Genomic DNA, 27415 nt, shown 5'->3' with positions numbered 1-27415 from the left:
CAATGAGTCTTCAAGGAGTAACATCCGTGACCAGAGCTATAGTCCTAGGATAACAGAACAACAGATACATCATTTTCAGAATTAAAGAAAAGAATTTACAAAGATACGACTAGGGAATTTATCAAACGACGGAACATTATAGTCAATAAGGGAGAGCATCTCAAAGCAAGAGGGCTCTTGCAACCATTGGAGATTCCCAATGTGAAAAGGGAAAGTATCTCCATGGATTTCATTGGTGGATTACCCACCACTAATCGTGGGTATGATATTATTTGGGTAATAATTGTTAGATTAACTAAAATGAGTAGGTTTATTCCTACTAAAATGACAGTGAAGACACCTCAATTAGCTCGACTATTTATTGAGAATACATATCGGCTATATGGACTCCATGCCAATATAGTGAGCAGTAGAGATCAAAAGTTTAACATTCACTTTTGGAGAGATGTGTTCCAACATTTGGACACCGTGCTGCTCAGTCTTAGTACCGCAGATCATCCAGAGACGAATGGGCAAACTAAGTGCATCAATCAAATCCTGGAAGATATGTTAAGGAACTATGTAAGTAAATCTCAAACAAATTGGGAAGATTACCTTCCAATTCTCTAGAGTTTGCTTATAATAGTTCTAAGTACATAACTATAGGATTTAGTCCATTTATATTTATGTCTGGGTTTCAACCTAGGTCACCTATTATGATGGGGTTAGCTAATGAGCGTATATATCAAGAAAAGGATTTTCTATAGGATCATTTTGATATGCTTAAAGTGTCTTGTCTAAATGTTCATTAGGCACAAGATTGTTATAAGCACTATGTAGATGAAAACAAGCGACGATGAAGAAGGCGATCAAGTGTTTCTTAAGGTCCCTGAACATTTAGAATCTATGAAATAGGAACAAGGCCTAAGCTATCTCCAAGATATTGTGTACCTTTCACAGTTCGTAAGAGAGTAGGCCGGGTAGCTTACTAGCGAGACCTACCAGAGCATTCTCAAATATATTCAGTGTTTCATGTTAGTCGTTATGGAAATGGCTACATGATAATGAAAACATTATGGATAATGGTATTCTTCTAGAACTCATAGAAGCACCAATTCTACCATGTGAACCATAATGTATTCTAGAATTTCATAAGCAACACACGCATTGTCACATTGAGTGCCTAGCTCTTGTCGATTGGAAGGACCATCCTATCGAAGGTTCCACACGGGAAAATGTTAGCCTTTTGTGAAAATGGTTTCCTACTTTTGTTTTTGACGATGAAACCTCTTTCGAAAGGGAGGAGTAATACAATGGTCCTTAAGAGGGCCCTTTATCATGTTTTCTATTGGTCAGAAAAGGGGCCAAAGTGGGCTACCCTCAGAAAGTTAATTAAAAAGGGGAGCTAGGTAATTAAGGGAAAGGGCAGCTTGAATGTGATTGGCCAAGAAAAGGGGCTATAGTGGGTTAGGTGATTAAAAAGGGGCTAGCTGATTAAGGACCAAGTCAAGTAAGGCAGGTTTGAGACAACTGGGAAAGAGGAGGTCAAAAATGTGTATTTTTGATCCTAGGTGGATGCCCAGTCAGCTTGCCACTTCATCTTTTCCTAACAGGTCAGCTTGCCATGTATGCCTAGCCTACCCAGTTTGCAATCCAATCATAGGAGCCCAAAAATCTTATAAATAGGCCCTCCGCCACACTTAAAAAGTTTCATAGCTTGAATCCAACGGCACAAGATTGAAGGAAGGCCATCACCTCGCAAGAAATATTGAGCATATTTTCCATACATAACAAAATACTTGCGTGATGGCTCCTATGCGTGCATGACGCGACCCTAACATGCAGATGCTACCTAGGGATGCTCCCTTGGCATCCACACATGGAGAAGAAGATGTCAGAGCAGGAAATGTGGTTGGTGCTCTAACTTTTAAGGTTATTTACCATTTATGTACAAATATTTTAATTTACGCTAAGGTAAATAAATAGTGAAAGGTTTGAGTTAAGTGATTTATTTACCTTAGGATAGAAAGGGAATTTATTTAGTCCAAATACTAGATGGTATTTTCCTTGGCCATACTTATAAACATTGTCTTTGCACAATTTTTTTATGTGCATCTATTGAAAGGGATTGCCAATGATGCCACAAAGGTGGTTCATGGGCATGCAAAAGGGATTATGATGCATGAAATTAAGGTAGGTAAAGTGGGGAATATATTCCGTTTTAGCGTTTGACCTTACTCTTGGTATGGGACAATATATATATATATATATATATATATATATATATATATATATATATATATATATGTATATTGTAACGTGCTGTTATAGGAGAGAGACTAGACCAAAACTAGACCTCCCATTCATTAATCCGTCATCTCTCTTATAGAAAGAGAGGTTAGTTACATGCCAAGAATGTACTAGTGTCCTCCCACACTAAGTGGTCGGACACATGACCTACATGACCACACACCACACCTCCCCCCTCAGGGAGAAAAAAGATGGATATCTTTTTTACAATTTTGGGCTGAGAAAAAGCTTGACACAAAGGGATCAACTCCGACGCTTCATCTGGGGGGAGTGATCATACAACGGCTTAGGGGCTAGGACTGATCTTAGGGGCTAGACTCGACATCATGCCGAACATGATCAAGGCATGGAACTCAACATCTCGCTTATGCAAACATCAGGTTGCTATCCAGATGTAATGGACAAGACGAGGAAGAACGAATTGAGGACTGGACAAGAAAATCTCTCGACATAGGCAACGCACTAGGTTGCTATCCAATGTGAATGGTTGGGCGAGGAATGACTAAGACATACAATCTCCAATCCACTTCAAAGTTTGGAGTGAGTGTGTTTTGCTTTATTGAAAACCAACTACATGCTTGATCTAACGTTGAAAAGAGTATCACTAAACACAATGAAAAGTTTTTTCCTCAAAATCCTACTGCTCGAAACAATCACGAAAATCCAAGCGCAGTAACAAACTTGCCATTCCCTTGCTGGGTGAAATAGTACTCGGTTACGACTTAGTGAGAGGAACACCCTCATGATCTGCTATCATCTTGAGCACCTTAACCATAGAGGAGGTCTTTTCCAGAATGTTGATAGAATCATCAAGGACAAGAGGAAGCTCAGGAACCAACGCAATGTGGTGTGCATGGGCAAGGAAAAGAGAAGGAATGACAGAGGAAGTGAAGGCAGAAACAACAGCATGCGTCTTTTGGCCATAAACTCCCTGGTCAGCTCTATGAGTGCCACCACCAGAGATGCTGACATTTGTCATCAGGTTGTCCACACTGCCCTTCTCTAGCAAACTGGCCAACAATGCAAGCCAATAGTACTACATCTGAATACCTGCAGCTTTAACAAGAACTGCAGTATGGACTGCAGTAGCAACATGCTTCAAAGTAGGCTTCTTTCCTGACGTGGGGGTCCTCTGGATCTTGTGCTCTGACTTCGCAAAAGTGGATTCGTGAGACTTGGGTGCCATGGGAAACCACCATGATAGCATGAACTGCAGCGCATGAAACAACAGAAGCACAAGGAGGGCAAGGGTGAGATGATGAAAAGAAGCAGCAGGGTTGAGGATTTGTGGAACATAAGCGATGATGATGACAGTGTAGGAGAATACGCTGCATGAAACAAGCAAGGCTGTCATGGCTCGTGGTGGCAGTGACCCATCAATCTGTTGACTCTCTGATGCTTTCTCGCTCGCTAATATGATTAAGAGATTACCGTTGGAGTGACCCTGCTGCTGGGGAACTACAATGCAAGGCCCATAGAGAAAGGTGTTTAGTATGGGTGTATTACAAGAGGAAAGACCATTAGAGTTGAAAGGAATGCTCTATTGCATGGCAGTCCACTGCTCGCTTCTGTTCGGCATGGCTTTGGGGATGTTCATCTGGAAAGCTTCTTGTATGAATGCAGTGGACATGGGCATCATGGACGCAGGAGCTGAGGTCGAAGGCTCTGGTGAAAATGGTGACGATGAGCCCTTGTTAGAGTCGAACTCTGACGAACTACAGCTTGCCGAAGCCTCCATCAGTAGCTGCACCTAAAGCAGAGGTGTCCATGGTGTCTCTAGCTGCGAGGTTTAGCGTTTTGTATCATTTCTGAGGTTTAGCTAGCGGGGCTGAGGGGCGACTTCAAGATTGATATCAGGGGTTCGATGATTGTTGCGGGATCTCACATACAACACGAGACACTCCAGCCTAATCAGGCTCTATGGGGTACGCCATCGCTAAATGAAGCAAGAAGATGAAAATCAAGAAGACCCTAACTACCTATGTCTATGCATGTGCCCGCCGCCTCTACCAATGTAACGTGCTGTTATAGGAGAGAGACTAGACCAAAACTAGACCTGCCATTCATTAATCCGTCATCTCTCTTATAGCAAGAGAGGTTAGTTACATGCGAAGAATGTACTAGTGTCCTCCCACACTGTGTGTGTGTGTGTGTGTGTATACATATATATGTTATATCAGAAAAAGGATCTCTGGCTTTGTAATTAGGCTAGAGAGAAGTGAATATTTTACTAATTTTTCATTAATCTAGAGAGATAGTGTATGTCTACTAAAGATTAAGTTAATCCCTCTGGTATAGAGGTTAGTCATACCTTATTTTAACATGTTATCATATTATATTAGGAAAATAATCTTTGATACTGTAATTAGAATAGAGAGAAGTGATTATTTTATTAATTTTTTACTTAATCTAGAGAGATAGTGTATCTCTACTAAAAATTAAGTTAATCCCTCTGGTACAAAGGTTAATCATACCTTGTTTTAATATGATTTTATGCTAGATTAGGAGAAAGATTTCTAGTTTTACAATTAGACTAGAGAGAAGTGATTATTTCACTGAGTTTTTACTTAATCTAGAGAGATAGTGTATCTCTACAAAAAATTAAGTTAATCTCTCTGGTGTAGAGATAAATCATACATTACTTTAACATGTTATTATGTTAGATTAGTAAAAGGATCTCTGGTTTTGCATAACCGCTTTTTAGAAATTATATTTTTTGACTTTCTGGAAATGGACCATTGGTTGGTCTCCAGATGGATGTCCCTGATGGATGGATAGTTAGCCACTCCCAACATTCAAGGTATTTTTATGTGAGTGCATGACAAGGATGTCTCTTAGCTCCCTAGCCTACCGATGGTTTTGCCTCTGCTATCTTCTCAAGATTGAAAGACATTAGAATATAAGCAAGTCGACGAGCGTTGTTGATAAGAACTGGGCTCAAAACTTGTTTACGTGTCAGCTCTTGTGCCATCATACCTATAGTGACTGTTGTCTTGGATGTGGATGGCAAGGTTATTGCGGAGTCTTCCTCTTTTAGTGTTGGCACCTTAGGAATCCATTTTCCTCTCTCTCTCTCTCTCTCTCTCTCTCTCTCTCTATGGGCAGTACCAATCAATAAAAAGTATGTACAAAGAAAGCCAATCAAGGTGGCTTGTGAGAAGAGTGAGGAGGGTAAACCACCCTGGAATAGAATAATCCCAGTGTAGAGAACGAGTGGAATAGTGGAAAAACATTGAAGTCCACCCCCAAGTCCAAAGAAACTCAAATTGTCGTTGCTCTGGAAGAACCCTAAGATGCATCCCACTAGCTCCTTAGCGTACATAACAGTTGTGACCAAATCGCATAAAATGTCTGTTGTGGAGGAAGGCTTGGCACTAAGAATGTGTAAGAGTGATGCTGGCTACAATAGAGAAAATGGACAGTGTTGTACAGTGAAATCATGTGCAGTGGGTCCGGAATCACCACTAGCAATCCTATGTGGTATGTATGATCGTCCAAACTGAAAACCAAGTATGCATCCTCCCCCTCGAAGTAGATGAAAACCTTAGAACTGAATACTGAAGACGCCATGAAACCGCTCCCCAAGTGACAAATCCCTGACAAACAAAATGCGCACTAGTAGGCAACAAATGGAGCACCAAACCAAAAGAGCATGATGGTACAACCATAAGTAGTGATGTGGAGACTCCGGCAAATTCCAAGCACACTGAATACAAGAGGGGTCATGACTCATCCTCGTAGAACTGCCAAACCCACATGAGCAATCATCCACATGAACTACATAATCCTGCGACTAATCCAAGCATACCAAAAGAAACTCTAGAACTGACACAAGAAAGCATGTGATAGACTCGCGTGAAGCCAAGCATGCAAACGAGTAGGTTGCATAAACTATTGGTAGATGAAGATAGATCATCCAATGCACACATAGTACTCAAAAAAGGAGATTGCCGACTCTAAAGTGCCTAGAAACGCCGTCCAAAGGGTCGACCTCCCCAAATTCACGAAGTCTGGGATGCTTCCTCCTCCTGAGAAATGTCAAGATCCACCAAATGAATCTTTCCTTTGGACCTGAACACCCTAATGCATAGCCAGAAACCAAATCCAAAGGAAGAGGAAGTGGTAGTAGGCACCAGTCTGAAGTCCTATAGAACTGAGAAGAAGCAATCTCCAGAATGAACCAGAGATGGTTTGGACTCAGTGTGCATTAAAAGGCCCCACCATCAGTCTGCAAAGTCTAACTCTCCTCTACTGATCTGAGAGTATCTGAATCCACTTAGGTGTCAATCTCTAACATATGAGTCACCACACCTTTGGTGATCCCAACATGCATTGTAATAAACTTAGCATCCAAGCATCTAGAAGAAAGCCAAGTCTGCAAAGTGGCAGTGGACGCCAAATCCCAAGCAGTCCAATCAATATGAGTCTGAACTCCCAACTAGCATTCCTCATAATCACAAACACGAGCATTCCTTATGAGAGGCTAACACTCAAACTCCTCTCGGAGAGTACGTTGTCTATGAATAATGACCCTCTGCAACAAGGAATAGCAGCAATGGAGCCCATGAAATATGAGTAGGGCTGCGAGAGAACTGCATCCAAGAATATTAATCTATATAAAGATGTCTAGGTACCACCCTCTCCGAAACACACTATAAAATCATCGAATGGAGAAAGGTCTTCGAAGGTTCATTCCCAGGGAATATCCCGTGAATGAGACACCTAGAGATCAAGGCTCTACTCTGCATCTCAATGAACTTTCGGTGCACTCAAGGAACATGGGGTGAACTAGGCACACATGTTTACATGTTATACTTTAAATTTGTGCTTTGCCTCACAATACGTGCGCATTAGTGTAGTGATAAGGCATTGAACATATCATGTACCTTTGTCCACCCCGAGGGACATCACTAATTTCTTTTTGGATACTTTCTAACTTCTTTTCAATGTCTAATTAAGGGGCTTATATGTTGCTTTTTCATTTTCAGTTGGCTCTTCTAAAAGTATCGTTGTTTCTACTTATTGCCTTCTATGGTTTTCTCCTGGAGGGAAAGTCACTTTTATTGCAAAAAGGAAGTTACAATTAGGCTATGCAGTGTCAGTGTTTGGGTACTACAGCCTTCTTGGAAAAGGTCTCCCAAATCATGCCATTCAGATGTCGTGTGAAGATGGATTGCATGGACTAAATTCATCGTAAGGGAAAAAATTAAAAAAAAAGGGAGGGGGGGGGGGGGGAGTAATGGTCGGGATTTGAGGTCTAGACTAAGATTTTGTTCGAGACGAGCGTGTTAAAACTAGAGTGCTATGCTAGCTACATTCGCATTGAATTGAGATCGAACAAAATATTGGAAACTGTGTGTGAGAGAGAGATATTTTTCATGAAAGCGTGTTAGATTTTTCTACCTGAGAGTGTTTAGGATACCGATCGTCGTGGTTCACATGTGTACCTCTACATAAATTGGATACCGATCGTAGTGCTTCAGAGGAGTACCTCGCCGAAAACCACAAGGAGTGTTAGAGTTTTGTCAAGCTCAATGTTGATGATCATACAAGATGTGAATGTTATTAATTGTTTGTTGTTCCAGTTTTATGTTTAAAAAAGAAAAAGAAAACATGCAAGTCTCCTTGCATGGGGGAGTTTGCACAATCCTTCCCAATTTTTATAATACGAGGGAACGTGCCATTCCCATGGCAACGTGCAATTTTCAGTGTGTTCATTGACTACGTTCTCAGTGTCAAAAATAAAAAAATGGTAATGCTTACTCACCGAGAGAATGAATGTCTATCGCCAATGCGCTTCCTTATATCAGCTATGTTGAGTATCTCCTGCACTTAACCCACTGCAAGGGACGACATCCCAAGGAGGATACCCTTCAAGGAGTTTTTGTTCTATTGTGAGGACACCACAATTGTAAGATTCCCTTTAATAGGGCTTGTTGCAAAAAATTGTTGTGCTTGGCAATGCCTTGGTTGATATCTATGCCAAATGTGGTGCGGGATGTTGTCTATTGGAACGCTATGATTGTAGGATGTGTCCGACAAGGCCGCATTAGGAGCTTTGTGCTGTTTTTTGCAAGTGCTTGAGGAGCTTACTCTTTGAAACGGCGTTAACTGATTGCAGGATACGCGCATAAACCCAGAGCCTCTCTCCAGATGCAGTCTGGCATACGCGTGCATCTTGACGTACGCAAGATGCCAATATGGGCTTGAAAATTCACTTTAATAGGGACTGTTGCAAAAAAATGCCGTGCTTGGCAATGCGTTGGCCGATATGTATGCCAAATGTGGTGCAGGATGTTGTCTCTTGGAACGCTATGATTGTTGGATATGCCCAAGTTCCTTGTGATAGTGTAGCTCTGAAAGCAGCTGCAAATGGAAGACTTTTCTCCAAATACATTCATCTACGCTTGCAGCTTGAAGGCCAGTGGCCTTATGCAAGATGTTGACATGCGTGAGACAATTAACGAGAAGATACCTGGTTTGGCACTGTCGGTAAAGGATTTCATGCTTGGCAGCGTACATGATTGCATTTGGAGAGATGCCCTCTCTTCTAATACGTTGAAAATAACCCAAGCTTCCTGGCCCAACCGGCTCCTATTGGGCAGATCCTACAATCAACGTCCTACATAGTGCCACATGACTTCAAAATGCAAGCATAGGTGATTGCATCTGGAGAGATGCCATTTCTTTGCATCTGCTGAAAACAGCCCAAAACTTGCTGGCCCTGTCCTTCTTGGGCGTATCCCGCAATCAGTGCGTTCTAAGAAATGACATTCCGAAAAGAAAACTCGTCAAGCACTTTTCTGAGCCAACTTGGCATACATGTCAACCAAGCAATAGCCCTTGACTAAAAATATCATCGCGGATTCCTTTGCCCATATCAACATCTTGGGTAATGCCACATGACTTTAAGATGCAAGTGTACATAGTTGATTGCATCTGGAGAGGTGCCATCTCTTTGCATTTGCTGAAAGCATCCTAGAGCTTGCAAGCCCTGTCCTCAGAAAATTTTTGTGCTTTCTGAAGTACACCACATTTGGCATACATGTCGACCAGGTGACTAAGGCAATGTCAATCACGAAAGCATAGGTGATTGCATCTAGAGAGATGCCCTCCCTTATCATACGTTGAAAATAGCCCAAAGCTTCCTGGCTCTTGTTGGGCAAATCCTGCACAATCAACGTCTCGCATAGTGCCACATGCCTTCAAAATGCAAGCATAGGTGATTCCATCTGAAGAGATGCCATCTCTTTGAATCAGGTGAAAGCAGCCCACAATTGTCCTTACTGAGCATATCCCACAATCAGTGTGTTCGAAGGAACAACATTCCGGACATGAAGCTCGTCAAGCACTGTTTTGAGTCATCTTAAGTATTTGGCATACATGTCCACCAAGCAACAGCCTTTGACTAAAAATATCATCGTGGATTCCTTGCATCTTGGGTAATGCCACATGATTTTTAGATGCTAGTGTACGTAAGTGATTGCATCTGGAGAGATGCCATCTCTTTGCATCTATTGAAAATAGCATGGAGCTTCCTGGCCCTATCGTGTTGGGCATATCTCTTAATCAATGCACTCCAAGAGACGACATTTCGAACAAGAAGCTCCTCAAGCATGTTTTCTTTCTGAGGTAGACCACATTTGCCATACATGTCGACCAGTCAACCAAGTTATTGTCAAGCACAAAAGCATAGGTGATTTCATCTCGAGAGATGCCCTCTCTTCTCAGATGTTGAAAACAACCCAAAGCTTCCTACCCTATAAGGCCCTGCCGGCCCTTGTTGGGAAAATCCTGCACAATCAGCGTCTTGCGTAGTGTCACATGCCTTCAAAATGCAAGCATAGGTGATTTCATATGTAGAGATGCCATCTCTTTGTATTGAATGAAAACACCCCATAGTTGTCCTTATTGAGCATATCCCACAATCAGTATGTTTGAAGGAACAACATTCCGGACATGAAGCTCATCAAGCACTTTCTGAGTCATCTTAAGTATTTGGCATACATGTCCACCAAGCAACAACCTTTGACTAAAAATACCATCATGGATTCCTTGCATCTTGGGTAATGCCGCATGATTTTTAGATGCCAGTGTACGTAAGTGATTGCATCTGGAGAGATGCGATCTCTTTGCATCTGCGAAAAATAGCCTGGAGCTTCTTGGCCCTGTCTTGTTGGGCATTTCTCGCAATTAATACACTCCAAGAGACGTTTTCTTTCTGAGGCAGACCATATTTGCCATACATGTCGACCAATCGACCAAGTTAGTGTCAAGCATGAAAGCGTAGGTGATTGCATCTCAAGAGAACAACCCAAAGCTTCCTGCCCCGTAAGGCCTTGTCGGCCCTTGTTGGGCAAATCTTGCACAATCAGAGTCTTGCATAGTGCCACATGCCTTCAAAATGCAAGCGTAGGTGATTGCATCTGGAGAGATGCCATCTCTTTGCATCGGGTGAAAACAGCCCACAGTTGTCCTTATTGAGCATATCCCACAATCAGTGTGTTTGAAGGAACAACATTCCGGACATGAAGCTTGTCAAGCACTTTTTTTAGTCATCTTAAGTATCATGGCATACATGTCCACCAAGCAACAACCTTTGACTAAAAATATAATCCTGGATTCCTTGCATCTTGGGTAATGCCGCATGGTTTTTAGATGCTAGTGTACGTAAGTGATTGCATCTGGAGAGATGCCATCTCTTTGCATCTGCTGAAAATAGCCTGGAGCTTCTTGGTCCTGTCAATACATTCCAAGAGACAACATTTCGAACAAGAAGCTCCTCAAGCATGTTTTCTTTCTGAGGCAGACCACGTTTTTCATACATGTTGACCAGTCAACCAAGTTAGTGTCAAGCACAAAAGCATAGGTGATTTCATCTTGAGAGATGCCCTCTCTTCTCAGATGTTGAAAACAACCCAAACCTTCCTACCCTGTAAGGCCCTAGAGGCCCTTGTTGGGCAAATCCTGCACAATCAGCGTCTTGCATAGTGCCACATGCCTTCAAAATGCAAGCATAGGTGATTGCATCTGGAGAGATGCCATCCATTTGTATTAAATGAAAACACCCCACAATTGTCCTTATTGAGCATATCCCACAATCAGTGTGTTCGAAGGAACAACATTCCGGACATGAAGCTCGTCAAGCACTTTCTGAGTCATCTTAAGTATTTGGCATACATGTCCACCAAGAAACAACCTTTGACTAAAAATACCATCATGGATTCCTTGCATCTTGGGTAATGCCGCATGATTTTTAGATGCTAGTGTATGTAAGTGATTGCATCTAGAGAGATGCCATCTCTTTGCATCTGCTGAAAATAGCCTGGAGCTTCCTGGTCCTGTCCTGTTGAGCATATCTCGCAATCAATACACTCCAAGAGACGATGTTCCGAACAAGAAGCACCTCAAGCATGTTTTCTTTCTGAGGCAGACCACATTTGCCATACATGTCGACCAGTCGACCAAGCTAGTGTCAAGCACAAAAGTGTAGGTGATTGCATCTCGAGGGATGACCTCTCTAAGGCATGTGGCACTATGCAAGATGCTGATTGTGCAGGATTTGCCCAACAAGGTCCGACAAGCATAGGTGATTGCATCTGGAGAGATGCCATCTCTTTGCATTAGGTGAAAACATCCCACAGTTGTCCTTATTGATCATATCCCGCAATCAGTGTGTTCGAAGGAACAACATTCCGGACATGAAGCTCGTCAAGCACTTTTCTGGGTCATCTTAATTATTTGGCATACATGTCCACCAAGCAACAACCTTTGACTAAAAATATCATCATGGATTCCTTGCATCTGGGGTAATGCCGCATGATTTTTAGGTACTAGTGTACGTAAGTGATTTCATCTGGAGAGATGCCATCTCTTTGCATCAACTGAAAATAGACTGGAGCTTCCTGGCCCTGTCCTGTTGGGCCTATCTTGCAATCAATACACTCCAAGAGACGACATTTCGAACAAGAAGCTCCTCAAGCATGTGTTATTTCTGAGGTAGACCACATTTTCCATACATGTCGAGCAGTCGTCCAAGTTAGTGTCAAGCACAAAAGCGTAGGTGATTGCATCTCAAGAGATGCCCTCTCTTCTCAAATGTTGAAAACAACGCAAAAGCTTACTTCCCTGTAAGGCCCTGTTGCGCAAATCCTGCAAATCAACATGTTGCATAGTGCCACATGCCTTCAAAATGCAAGTATAGGTGATTGCATCTGGAGAGATGCCATCTCTTTGCATTGGCCATGCAGAGCTATGACACGCGCGAGGTCGTTGGTGATGAGAGGGATGGCGCACTGCATGCTTGCTCACAGATGTGTGGACCTTCAAACCAGCGCAAGAAAAGCAACGTTCAAAACAAAAATCCACGTGATGAGAGGGATGGCGCACTGGTGAATTGTTTAGGGAGGCCCATGCTTGCTCACAGATGTGCAGATCTTCAGAACAACGCAAGAAAAGCAACGTTCCAAACAAAAATCCACGTGATGAGAGGGATGGCGCACTGGTGAATTGTTGAGGGAGTCCCATGCTTGCTCACAGATGTGCAAACCTTCAAAAAGGCGTAAGAAAAGCAACATTCAGCATAAAAAGCCACGTCAAGAAAATCAACGTTCAGCATGAAAAGCCACATGGACAAAGGAGAGGGCAGAATTGAGATTTTGGGTCCTACGCTAACGTAGTAATCATGGCTTTTTTTACTGTGAAAAAAAACCGTGTTTGCTTTGTTTTCTGGGTGAGGGCTATGGAGCGAGAAGCATGGGTAGTTACAGGTGTTCTCTAGAGAAAAACTCGCCATAATGTCAGGGGTGACCTGCAGATGGAGAAGTGGGGCGAAGGTATAGACAGCATGAAGGTATTCAGGGTCAACAAAGACCTAGATGAGAAAGAGAACATAAGCAGCCCTCTCAAGAACGTGGCATCACCCACATCTTCATTTGATGCTCCTATATTTGTTGTAAAAGCAAATGTTGAGTGACTACTAGAGCATTAGTATACCCAATTGGACTCCTTGTAGGATCCTCCTCCCTTGTGGGGCACTCTCCTCTAGGAAAAATATCCAGATGTTGTAACTTTCTAGAGAGTGTATTGAAGTACTCGCACGCTTCACCTTGACGCTTTCGATTGTGAAGAGTACCATGGAGGATATCTGCAATTTCATAGGGTCCTTTCTCCACCCATTGCTGCTCTTACCTTATGATGGGAGATAGGGGTCTTTCACCCTCATCTAGCTTTTCTTGATGAGTTTTGTCCGTGAGAGCTATAGGCCTCTTATCCACAGTGGAGGTGGATGGTCCTTGTTGTTCTTCTCTTGTTTCTTCATCTTGGTCTCTTGGATCCCCCACAGGTATCTCCTTATTCTCTCTAAGCTGGCTTCGGGAAGTGCGTAACTACTTTAGGGAAGCTATTGTTGGATTGCAATAAGGAATGGAAGCCAAAAGGTAAAGGATCCTTATAAGCAGTTGTGGGTTGTAGAGCACCGGCTGCCTCTTCTTTAGCCCATCGATAAGACTTATATAAACATTTTGAAAACATGGCTTTTCTTCCATAACTATAGCTAAGGCCATCTGACTAACATGGTGAACATGATCCACATGTAGTTAGAAAGTCAAAGCCTTGCAGTTTGACCGCCAGCTCCCTGTCAAGAAGCTCATTGTATTTGAAGCCCTTTTCTGCCCCTTCTCAAATGATTCTATTTGTCTTTAATGCAGTAAGCGATATCGGGGCTACCTTTGGTACTGTTAGATCCATATACAATGCATCAGTCGTCGTCGTCGCCAGATGTTGTGTTATCTGAACTTGGATCTCTAACCCATCATGGCTTGTAAAGATGCCAATCTGGGAGCTTGCATCATAAGTGGCTATGAAATCAGTGCAAGCTTGAATATCCACTCCAACTGGAAGCAAATCCAACAATATTCCCAAGCCCACGATGACTAGGGTGCTTTGGTACTTCTCTTCCTTTAGGATGTTGTAAGTGGGTGTGGTATAGACACGGATGGAGACCACATCTCCCCTGAGGTTGCAGTAACTTTTCCTGAGAGGAATTTACCTCCCATGGCCTCCATGTCTTCAAGGGGTAGGACAGGGGTCCTTGATAAAGTACGTGTTCCAGCCATTTTTCTACAAAAGAGATTTGTAAGATTTTGTGCATGATTGGTGCATGAAATGTAGTTGCATAAAATCCTCCAAAGTGAAGTATGCAGTGAAGTGATAAACCACAGTAAGAAATAAAAGAAAATAAAAAATTATATACACAAGATATTATCCCAAAGATTACTAATAGGAGATTCGTGCCTTTTAGGGTTTTCATGAGTCTTTCCCTTGTGCATGTCTGGAATTCAGATTTTCACGCATCAAGGACTGATCACGCCCCTAGTAGGATTTTCATAACCAGTTTATTTTTATTTTGTTTTTGTTTTTGTTTTTTTTTCTATTCTTCTTCCCTTTTCATCTTTGTAGCGATGCACGAATGTCCGCCAAAGTTCGTTGGAAGGTGCTTGGAGCATTGATAGCTCCAAATGGGTAGTGTTTATGGTAGTGAGCCTTAAAGACCAACACCTCGACCTTGTTCCTAATTTCGTTGGGTAGTTGAGGCCAGAACTGCTGAAAGAACATATTCTCATAATTTGCTCGCTCTTTTGCATAAGGTATCTAGTGTTGGAAGTCTTCGAGAAGATCTTCTTTGGATTCTACCTCTGTAAGAAATACTGAAATTCGTTGGTCAAAGTTGGGAATCACAGATACTCCTTGAATGCTTGCTGGGGGAGGTTGGGGTCTTGAGAACCTATGAACCCACCTCTGGGGTGGCTGAATATGGTGTTTGAGTATCTTTGCTACTTGTGATAATTGCATTATCCTTGGTGGGGTGGTAGGAGATGGGGTTCTCTCTTCAACATCTGACTCCTTCTCCCTAGATCTACAGGTATGTACCCACACACACCCACTTGCTACACACACACACACACACACACACATTGTCACACCTCTTATGCTTCTAATACACTTGTTTGTTGTGATTTTGCAGGTGTGTGTGTCTGTATGTGATCCCAATACGAGAGCTCCATCCATCGACAAATTTTCATCCTTCTCCACTCAAATCAAGGAGGTAAGTGCCCGATCTCATGGTTTCTTCTTTCAATTTTACACATACACACACACACACACACACACATACACACATTCATACACACACACACACACACACACATGCTCACACTCGATGCATGCATACACACAAAAATACACACGTGAGTGGCTTCTTTTTGTAAATTACACACATACACACACATATACACACATATGCACACACACATACACACACACATGTATATGCATACGTATACACACATACACATACACATGTACATACACACGCACACATACACATACACACGCACACGTATATGCATATGCACACGTATACGTATACGCATATACATAGGCACATGTACACACATACGTATACACACTCATATGCATACACACGCACATGCATACCATATACATACATATACACATACACACATATATGCATGCACACATACACATACACACGTACAGGTATACGCATATGTATACACATATGCATATGTACACGCCTATGTATACGCACACGTATATACATACACACACATATGCATACACGTACATGCATACACATATATACGCATACATACGCACACACATTCACACATACACACACATACACATACACTTACACACACCTACACATACACACACATATGTACACATACACGCACACGCACACGCACACGTTGTGGGCTGGAAAGAAAACACACACAACGCCTCTACAATTACCCAACACACACTCTTGGTATAACACACACGTCAAAGGGGCACCAGTATCAGGCCCAATGTGGCCTGATTCCACACACATGACACCAATTTACCACAAAGGAAAGATCTAGAGCCCCCAAATACTCAAATAATCACCCTCGATCAATGAAACACCCAATTTCACACACACACACACACACACACACACACATAAAATCAGCACATAGGGGAGAGGAAACCCTTATATTGCTCAGAAAATTGATGGAATAGGACACTAATAGAAGGAAAGGCTCATAAACATAGAGCTCTTAATACTAAAAGAGGGCTAATTCACAGACAGGGCTTTCACACACATACATGAAGAGCTCTGTTAATTGCAAAAAATGGTTACCTGTTTTGACTAGATTGATAGCACCATTGCATCCGGAACGGCCAAAAACCCCCATATACAACTTTACTTTGCCATAATCTAACTCCAAATGAGAAAGATATGGCAAAAACAAGCTCCTCTCACAAGCTCTCAAGGTAGCGTCTTCTCCCTTGCTGATTTTTTCCTCTTACACACAATTCTCTGGTTCTCCCTTTACTTTTAGCATGTTTCACGCTTAGTCCTTCATTGTGGCCACCCTTGGGCACCCTTTTTTTTGTCCATAGCTGACCTCCCAGGGGCCCAAACCGCTCAAAACAATGACTATTGAGTTCTGCATGCCTCCACGTACACTGGATTTCCATCGTGTCATTGCCACGACTCCAACTTTTTTCGTATTATCCATGCATGATCACGTGAAACGGACCACACCTTGTCGCCAATGATGACCTCTCTACATAATTCATCAAATGGACACTGTAGATGACTTCACAAACACTGTCAGTGAAAGCACGCCTAGTGGGGCCCACTGTCATCCTGATGTCATTGCTTGCCACATATCTTCCTCTACACACTACCATGCATGAAGCTTCGCTGTGATGCTACCCATGAACAAAAAGCCACTTTATTTGCAAACCAGTGCATAGAAATAAAAAACAATACCACTCGCATAGTCTGGACCCATGCGGGTCCCACAAGCCTCCTCGAGAAGTTTTTCACACCACCAACTCCTCATTAGTGCATAAAACCACACTGCTAATCATAATAATAAAAATCGATGAACTATATACACACTATCCTGCTTGTACACCTGTGGGCCCCACGTAGCTACTTGGCTCTGGAGAATGGGCAATTCTTTATTCGATTCACCATGCATGGGTATGTACATATGCATGAAAACCTTAGCAAAAAGATGCCTAACATAGTTGTCCCACCCCCTAGCCTGCTAGATCATTTATGATCAGCAGCAGAAAACATGATGGTGAGACTCGTCGCATCAAATATTGCAACATTTTTTAAAGACACAGGCTCCATTTCTCCAATCTCTTCATCCCTCTCCACTAGCATCAGTCGTGCATGATATAGCTTAAGTCGCAACCCATTCACCCTTGATGCATGTGGTGTCCCATCAAGGTCTTCTAACTGATATGTGCCATTTGCAAAGCAATCCACCACTCTAAACGGACCTTCCCACTTCACTTGGAACTTCTTTTGAAAGGTTTTATCTAACTTGCTGTTATAACGTAACACTAAATCACCTTGCTCAATACCCTTGATTTTTATTTTCTAATTTACCTTGGCTAATGCCTTGTCTTGCATTTTCTCATAATACTCCAAGGCAACTATCCTGTCCAACTGCACTTCTTGCAAATGCATCACTGGAATGCCCCAGTAACTTTTCTAGCATCTTTACTGCCGGAAACTCTACTTCCACAGGCAACAAAGCTTCCTTGCCATAAACGAAATGGAAAGGTGTAAACCCTGTGCTCATCTTCACTGATGTGCGATAGGCCCATAAAGCACTAGGTAATTCCAAATCCCAGTTTCTGCCTTGATGCTCTGTCACCTTTGCAAAAATCCGTACAAGTTCACAATTGAACCTTTCATTCAAACCATTGCACTGTGGGTAATATGGGGTAGGGTAGTTATGCTTGATCTCCATTTTGTCACATAAGTAATCCAGCAAGTCAACCCTAAAACCAGGTCCCTGATCAGAAAGAAGCTCCAGAGGCACCCCAAATTTGCAGCAAATGTCTTCATAAACAAATTTTGCAACATCTTTTGCAGAGATTTTCCTGACTGCTTTAGCTTCTGCCCACCTAGAAAGATAATCCACTGCTGTCAAAATATAACACTTCCCTCTGCTTGTAGTGGGTAGTGGTCCCACTGCATCAATCCCCCACTTCTCAAAAATATCAAAGGCCAAAACTGTCTTGCGTAACTCTGGCTTCAGAACATGTTTCCCATATGCCTGGCACCTCTTACAGGAGCTACACCAATGATGCACATCTTTCTGTATGCTCGGCCATACGTAACCTTCCTGTAAAATTTTGTGCAATGTAATCTTTAACGCAAAGTGACCACCACATGCTCCTTCATGATTCTCCTCGAGCACCTTGTATAGCTCTTCCTTCCATGGCACACGCCTCAACACTAAATCAGTCCCTTTCATGTACAAGGTGTTACCAATCAGCTTGTATTTATAGGCCCTGCGTACAAAACCATACCTCTTTGTTTTCTCAACTATCCGTGGAATGACTCCTGTTAACAAAAACTCCTCCTCTTGTGCCAAAGTTTCTCTGCCACGATAAAGGGGAAGATCAGCCTTAAGTACAAATACTTCACCAATCATGTCCTGGGCTGTTTCATGTGCTTCCTTATTGAGAGCACACTCAATGTGCTTAATGCTCCATGCCTCCAGCCTCTTAAGCATACTCTTAATTCTGCCACACATCTCTCTCAATGAGGAATTCTTGGTCTTCCACACTCCCAAAACCTGCTTCACCCACCAAGAGAGCATCTCCTCTTATACATAAACTTCTCACACCATGGCTTAACCATATATGTAACCCTGCCTCCAATGTAGCATATTCAGCCTCATTGTTGTTATGAGCATCCAATTTGAACCCTTTCTTGCACACAAGTTTACCCTCTGGGTCATAGAGTGCCATACCCCCTGAAGCTTCATCATGGCTTTTTTTGTATGAGCCATCAAAGTACAAGACATGTGCATTGTTGAGTTCCTTCACATCCTCAGCCACCTTCTTTATCGCCTCTTCCTTGACCAAAAGAGGGTTTTCCTTATATGTCAAGAGATCTGCTAATGTTGCTCTAGTGCTTTCTTCAACTAGAAATGAAAACTCAAACTCCTGCAGCTCAATCACCCACTTCTTCACTGCTTTGGACATGTTTACACCATTAATGAGCTGAGGTAGAAAAGCATAATTTGTTAAGAAAAAAAATGGTCGTGGCAAGAGGTAATAGTGGAATCGTCAACAAGCAAACACCACACTGACCATAACTAACTCCACTTTAGATAGCTTTCTTTCTGCCACTAACTTGACCCTACTTGCACAGTATACGGGCCTCATGTATTGACTCCCCTCTCCTTTTTGTAGAAGCATAGCACCAATGGCATCCTCTCCAACTGATGGATTCACATAAAAACTTTGCTCCCAATCTAGAGCTTGCATTTCGGGCAACCCTCCTAAAATCTCCTTCACATTTTGAAATATTGTTTCACATTCTTCGTTCCACACTAAAGGGTCATGTTTAGCCACTTTTTGTAAGGGGTATAAAACTTGTGAAACAAGCGGAATAAATCCGGCCATGTACTTTACTTTATGCACAAATGTGGCCACCTGTTTGGAATCCTTAGGTGAAGGGAGAAGAACCATCGCTTTCACCTTGTCGGGATCTGCCTCAATGCCATTTTCTGACAACATGTGACCCAACAGCTTCACCCTTGGCTGTGCAAAATAGCATTTTTTAGGATTGAGATGACCACCACATTCATTATAGCGCTCTAATACCATTTCCAGCTTCTCACAATGTTCAGCCCGTGTGCTATAGACACAGAAATCATCAATAAAATCCTTCACACAATTGCCAATGAATGGCAATATTGCCCAATTTTCTCTCTTTTGATAATGAGCTAGGCCATTTGACAACCCAAATGGCAACACAGTGTAACAAAAACAGCCCCATGGTGTGATGAAAAAGGTCTTCTTCTGATCCTCAAAAGCAATCTTTAACTAAAAATAGCCAGAGAATCCATCGCAGACACTGTAACACTCATGCCCTGCCACTAAATCTAAGATTTGATCAATAAAAGGAAGAGGCTATGGGTCCTTCTTTGTGGCTGCATTTAAAGGCTTGAAGTCAACACAAATCCTCCACTTCCGATCCTTCTTTGGAGTGACCACTACTGGACATATAAACCCCACTTTCAATAGCTTGTCCACCTCTTCTTGCAAGGCTTCCATTTGCTCTCTGCCCATTCTTCTCATTCTTTGTCGCACTAGTTTTGCTCCATCCCTCAGCTCAATGTGAAAATCCTCCCCCTTGAAGCCTCTAATCTCCTCATAAAAGGTGATGAAAAGATCCGAATACTTTGACAACATGTGTAAATACTTCTCTCTTTCCATGGTTGAGAGATCTGTGCTAATCATATTTTCCACGAGTTCTTGCTTCTTTGACAATTCAACCTTGGGTTGCATTAGCTCTTCAATCACCTCATATGGGCCCTCAGACTCATCTTCAATTCCCTTCATGAAGGCAATTAAGCTACTCCGCCCAAGGTCCACCAATAGGAATGCTACATCTGCATCCTCATCACTGCTAGTGGTGTTGTCACTATCCAACTCTGATACTCTGGAAGACTCTTCATCACTTGAATCCTCCCCCTCCTCATAATCTTCATCTAGTGGCTTTCTGTTATTCATGTCAAACAATATTTTACCCCCCATCTTCCCACATAGGCTGATTGTACCATGTTTCCAATCTTGAACATCATTCACTGCACGTAACCATGGTCTTCCAAAGATGATTGGATAAGCCCCCAATCCATCTGGCATCACATGAAAATCTACCACTGTTTTGACTACGTAGGCTTCAATCTCCAAGCTTCTCACTACACCTAGACACTTCACCTTTTGATGGTTTGCCAATCGTATACGGAACCCCGATACACTTGCAACTGCGAGGCCCATCTTCTCTACACAGATTTGTGTGATCACATAGATTTGTGCACCGCCATCCACATAACCCTGTCCAAGGTTCCTCCTTTTGTGCCAGACATCCACTATGGGACAAATATCTGACAACTCATCAATGGCCAACACTCTTACTGACCCTCTTTCTGATTCCTTCTCCTTTGGGTTGACCAACTTCTTCCACTGTCACTTCAACCTCGGCACAATTTCTACTAGCTGCCCAAATGTCACGCCTGCCTTTCTACTAGTGACGTCCTCTTTCAAGCTGTAGCTATCTTTCCGCTCCCCTAGTGGAAAGTCTGAGACATGAAATTTCCGTCGAGCACTTCTTTTCCTCTTTTCCTTCACATCTTCACCCTCATGGCTCTTTCCCTTCTTCTTACTTGGACCTGCAACATCTCTTCCCTCGTTCTCAGGTGTGGTTCTCTTCCCAACTAGCATCACCACTGGATCCCCAATTGCTGTAATCTTCTTCAAACCAACCACACTTAACACCTTTGTTTTCCCTTTCTCATTCGCTGTCAATCTACTAGGACCTCGATCTCCATTTATTTCAATGCCAAAGTCATTTGACCTATTTGGCAAATGTGCTGGCAAGGGATACATGTCTCCTCCCATCCTTCTTGGCTTGTCACATTGTGGGCTGATGTGACCGAGCTCACCACAGTTGTAACAGGTAGGCACATTCTTCCACTTTTTGCCATTATTCTGTCCACCATCATTGTTGGGCTGATTTGATTGCCTTCCATAGCCACGATTGTTTCCCACATTGCTTAGCAAATTTAGGCTAAGATTCTTCATTAGATCCACCATCTGTCTCATCTCTTGCCTTAACCCATCATCTGGCACTGTGGCATTAACTACTGTCGGCATAACGTGAGGCCCAACAGGAAGAAAATTTGGGCAAACTTCTACAGGCACATTAACAGGTTCTACTTGCTTCATCTCCATTCTCTGCAGCTTCCACTCCTTCCCCCGTGCAATTTCAATGGCATCTTCATAGCTTCTTGGCTTCTTTAACTCTACCCTCCAACGAAGATTATCCTTAAGACCAGCTAGGAACTTATCCTTCTTCATCATATTTGGTGGAGGCACCTGTGGCCGCAATGCCCTGCACATGTCTTCCCATAGAAGAGAAAACCTCTTGATGTAATCATCAATAGGCTGCTTATCTCCCTGCACTAACTTCTGTATCTCCTGCCAAACCTTATATGGGTCCTCTACTTTGACAAATTCAGCCACTAAGGCCTCCCTAAGATTCTCCCAAGTTAATGCAACAGGTGGCTGAGATGTTTGTAACTCTTCTTCATAGACTTTGGACCATGCTCTTGCATCCCCTTTTGAACAGATTTGTAATAGGCGTAACATTTGTGCAGGATCTTGAACATGGTTGCTGATGCATGCAACCTCCATCTTTTACAAAAAATCTGCCACATCCTCATCACTTCGTCCATGGAACACAAGGTAAGAAAATGACATAGCTTCCTGCTTACGAACCCACTTGAAAACACTGCTTAAGGTAGCCTCAGTGAAAGTAATATGTTAAAATCGCACCCTTGTGCCCTAGAAGAGAACAAAGATGTGCACATCAAAAGAGACTTCATAGTTGATTATGGGACTAATCACTGGCAAAGGCGACTCCATTATTTCCCTTAACCCTTCTGGGAAAAACATGAATACGATGCGTTGTTGGAAGAAAATCTTCCTATCCACATGCAAGTTTATACGAATTCTTTGTGCTTGATGATAGGGAAAGAATGGTGGTCTTTCTTGGTTATTCATGAGAACTTTTTGGCAGCATAACGAAGCAAAATGGCTAAAAAACCGAAAAACCAGCCCTTGATGTGATCCAAAATCACTGCATGTCTTGAAGATCTTTGTCTAAAACACAACAACTGATTACTGCCTTGTCTCACTGACTATAAATGGGAATAAGTGTAGTGCAACAAGAATACAATGCCTCAACGGCCTCAGCAATGGATGCACACTCTGAGATCTAGCCACAATATAACATCTTTGGTTTGATGCCGCAATGGGGTGTGTCTGAGGATCTTCCACCTAAATCACCGAAAGGATCTTGAACATGAGAATCCCATAGCTAAAGAATCTCACACACTCACAAAGATAGTGATCCGAGCCTAAAACAAATTTTTTGTTTACTATATTTTGTTGGTTTTCCCTGCTTCTAGAGGTTTATAATAAAAGAAAGAGTGAGAACAACCTCTTGGAAAAATTCAAAAAATGACTCGATGGGAATTTTTCCTTGACTAGTTCACAGGAGATGAAAGGTAGAACCTAGTGGTATAGGGAAGAAAAAATATGTAAATGTGAAAAGAAACGATATGATGTGTTTGTGGAGCCATGCACCCATGATTCAAGGGTTATGAGGGGTTCATATCATCATAGCTTTGGAGCCATATGATGATTCAAACAGATGGGACCCAGGTGGGAGACTTGGTGAAGGAAGGAAACAGACACATGATTTTGCTGGATTTAAAAAAAAAAACGTCCACTCCGATCCAAGAAAAGTTGTCTTCATCAAAGTTGTAGCTTATGAGCTAGAAATTCTGGCCATATTTTTTTTATAATTTTCGCAGGTACGGTCTAGGAAATATGGCAAAAATAATGGACGTCAGTTTTTCCAACTGTGGTGGAGACCACCCCCTCTACCTTTACACACACACCCTTCCTTTTCCACATTGAGTCCTTCTCTAAGAATCAACCATTAGTCTCCTCACCCTCCCCTCCTTCCTCCTCTCTCTCAAGTTCATAAAACCATCACCAATTCCTCTTCTAATCACCTCTCAAATCATGCTTAATCTTATTGTAATTCATAAGTTGTCATTCAACCCCTTCCTATTATTACCAAATATGCATTGGTTTTATGTAGATGCTTTACATTTTAAAATAAGGAAGCTCTTGAACTCAAGGTAGGGAGGAAGGAGTGAAGACAACACAAGTGATGATGGAGCCAATTAGTTGCAAATTGGTCAACAAATCACTTGGAAGGAGCTTCTTCATTGGTGGAATGTCCCTAATCAAGCTTCGTACAAATTGCACTTGGATCTTAACCTCACTCCTAATCACTCTCTTGCCTATATAAAGAGCCTCCCCCCTTTGTAATTTCAACTCTCCCTCAGCCTCATTGAGTCTTTGTATCACTCATCATCAGCCCATAAAGCTCATTCATTCACTCTATTCTTTGCACATTATAGAGTGCAAATTGTTTTATGCTAGTAACCTCCCCTCCTCTTACTTATGTTAATTAAGAGAGATCTTTTATGTGTGTGTGAGAGTGCTTGATGTGATTTTGGCTGAATCTTGAGTTGTTGTTTAGTAATCTACATGCTATTTGTGTTGGGAGTGCTTGAAGTTATCCATTCCTTGTACACACATTGAGGTTAATGGTTCATTCATAGTGATAGCTCTCTCTCTCTCTCTCTCTCTCTCTCTCTCTGTGTGTGTCTGTGTGTGTGTGTGTGTGTGTGTGTGTGTGTGTGTGTGTGTGTGTGTGTGTGTGTGTGTGTGTGTGTGTGTGTAGCGGTCCTAGTCCACGCTTCCAAGACTAGGTGGTGCCCTCATCTCATTTCTCTTGTGGCGCAATGGAGTTTGTTTTGGTGTAGAGGCCGCCATTCCAAATTTCCTTCGTCATAAATTGGTGCCCCCACGGAAGAGTTCTCAAGCAGCACTCTGCCAATCCTATGAAGGAAGGTCCATCAAATTCTCCAAGACTTCCACTATGGTCTTCCCAAGAAGCTCACGAGAAGAAGCGTCTTTATTGACAAACGGCACGTATGCGGATAAAGAGAGTTAACTATATACACCCTTCTTTGCTTCAAGGAAAATCTTGTAGTCATCAAGTCCCTAGGTCAAAGCATTGTGTTGAGTGCTTCGTGGCTAGTGTGAAGACACTCCCTTCGAAGCCTCGACTTCAGGTGGTGAAAGCACTCTCGAACTCGGGTATTAACAAGTTTTTGGAGGGGGGGCTACACATCAATGGTGTGCAGTATTGGCAAGAGGCTACATATGGTGATGCACTCCAACTACTACTAGCAAGAAGGCTCAAGGTGGTTGAGAAGGTAGCCATTGAACCCTATGAACTCTACAAAGCTGAAGATGGTCACACCAAAGCTAGGCTAATCACTAGTGAGCAAATTCTTCGCATCTCTCAAATGGTGGGATCCAAGAGAGCTGAACTTCAATGAAGTGCTTCATAGAAGTTTGTAGTTAATGCACAAATGAATAATCCCATTTTCTACAAATTTCAATCAGTTCATAATATTAGGGTGAATGTGCGCATTGATAGAAATATTTTTTTCCAACAAAGATTGGTCTTCTATTTTGGAGCTGAGAGGTTGAGAGAGATATTGTTGTCCCTTGACCCTATAATATTTCCTATCTTGGAGTATAATGTATCTTTTGATGTTCACATCTTCATCTTGCTTTAAGCATACTCCATGAATCATAGGGATTTATATGGACCTATCCAACCTCTTGCTAGACAAACTGTGCATATAATAGCTAGCACAAAGCTTAGGTTCCAAAACATCATAAGGAACTTACTAGGCCCTCGTCGTCTAGCTGAGATTAATGCATCTATCAATCCATTTATTCTACCCTTAATAAGATATGATTTGGGCCTAGACGTTTTCATCTTTGTGCTGTATTGAGAGGAAGGCAACCCATCTATCATGCCTTTCCCTAATTTTTTTGGACGTAGTAGGGAAAATGCTGGGGATTTTTTGGATAACTTGGAGATGGCTTTTCTTGTCTCTGGGAGGGATGATGAAGCATTGAGATTGAGAGCTTTTCCTTTGGTGCTCAAAGAAGATGCTAGGGTATGGTTCCAGGCTCTAGATCCAACCCAAAGAGCTGAATAGGAGGGATTGAAGGCAGCTTTCCTACGAAGATTTCAACAAGCCAATTCGGCAGAAGAACGATGGCAACGGCTTCTGGCCCTTCATCAAGTTGACCCTCATGGTTATGCAACCTATGAGGAAGGTTTTCTGAAACTTTGAGGGCAATGGTCAGACTCACTAAACCCTGGTGAGCGAGCTCCCAATTGCCTCCAAAAGGATCGATTTATCTCACGTTTGTACCCCTTGCTAAAGGAGAAGGTAAAGAGAAAATTTCCAAATACTTTTGAAGATGCGTTAAGAATTGGTAGGGAAAAGAATCCAAAGATTCTCTATCAAGCCCAAGTTGGCCAGCTAGCTTTGGGAGGCAATATCACAACTATGGAAGCTTCTCACGTACCTCCAAATGTGCCTAATGCACCAGGCCTCAATAGAGGTCAACAAGAAGATACGCTCCAACAAATAAACAATCTCACAAACTAGCTAGAGGGTTTGAGAGTAAATCTTGTGCAGGGTGCAAGAAGTCCTATTGAGGGGAATGGTGGAAATCGGCCACCAATGCGACGCCAAGCAAGGGAAATGTTGTGTTACAATTGTGGGGAAAATGGCCACGGCATGTATAATTGACCTCATCCCAGAAGATATGACTACCTTGTCAGAGGTCCTCGACAACAAGTAATTCCTCCCCGTGCTAGAGCTCAAGCACAAGAGCAACCGCAACCGCAACCTCAAATTTTGCAGCCACCTCGTGCTCAAGCTCAAACCCCTGCTACTCAACCAAATGTGAGCATCATAAGGATGGAGGAGTTTGTCAAGGGCAGAAGCAACCAAGAAGAAATAGTTAAAGGGAAGATGAAGATAGATGAAGTGGCTACAATGCCTATCAAGTGTGTGTGTGTCCAAGATGAAGTAAGTAAAGAAACAAGCAAAGATGCAAGCAATGAAGCAAGTACATCTTGGGCAACTAAAGATGAAGCCAAGAAGAGAAAGACCCGTACTAGGTCTCAAATTGACATCTCTGATTTCCCTATGGGATCTCGGACACAACCTTATGACCAGAGATTACTTGGCCACAACTACTTCATATCTCCCCAAAACTGCGACAACAGTGGTAAAAAATGGTGAGCACGAGAGCAAAGCGAAGTAAGCTAGTAAGTGTAATCAAAACCTATGGTCTAAAGGATATAGTGCCTTTGGTGGAGGCTCAAATCAAGGGACAACGGATTCCAAAAACTTACATTGACAGTGGAGCAGAGGTTTGTGATAACAGAAAATCTAATGCATCAATTGGGTTTAGAGGTAATGGAATCATCAAACTTTAGGGCAAAAATGGCCAATAATGTCTCTGTCACTTGTGTGGGTGTAGTGAAAGCTTTGAGACTTTCTGTTTT

General features: G+C 42.4%; 2 pseudogenes; one reads left to right on the top strand and one right to left on the bottom strand.

The window, feature by feature from the left end:
• Positions 1-2893: 2893 nt before the first annotated feature.
• Positions 2894-3886, bottom strand: LOC147433392 (uncharacterized; annotated as a pseudogene).
• A 31-nt stretch (positions 3887-3917) lies between these two features.
• On the top strand, positions 3918-16129 carry LOC147433391 (uncharacterized; annotated as a pseudogene).
• The last annotated feature ends 11286 nt before the right edge of the window (positions 16130-27415 follow it).

The sequence above is a fragment of the Adiantum capillus-veneris genome, chromosome 20 (genome assembly GCF_014529385.1).
Source record: "Adiantum capillus-veneris isolate H3 chromosome 20, ASM1452938v2, whole genome shotgun sequence".
NCBI lineage: Eukaryota > Viridiplantae > Streptophyta > Polypodiopsida > Polypodiales > Pteridaceae > Adiantum > Adiantum capillus-veneris.
Note: the sequence above shows the minus strand (reverse complement) of the source record. Positions and strands in the feature narration are given on the sequence as shown.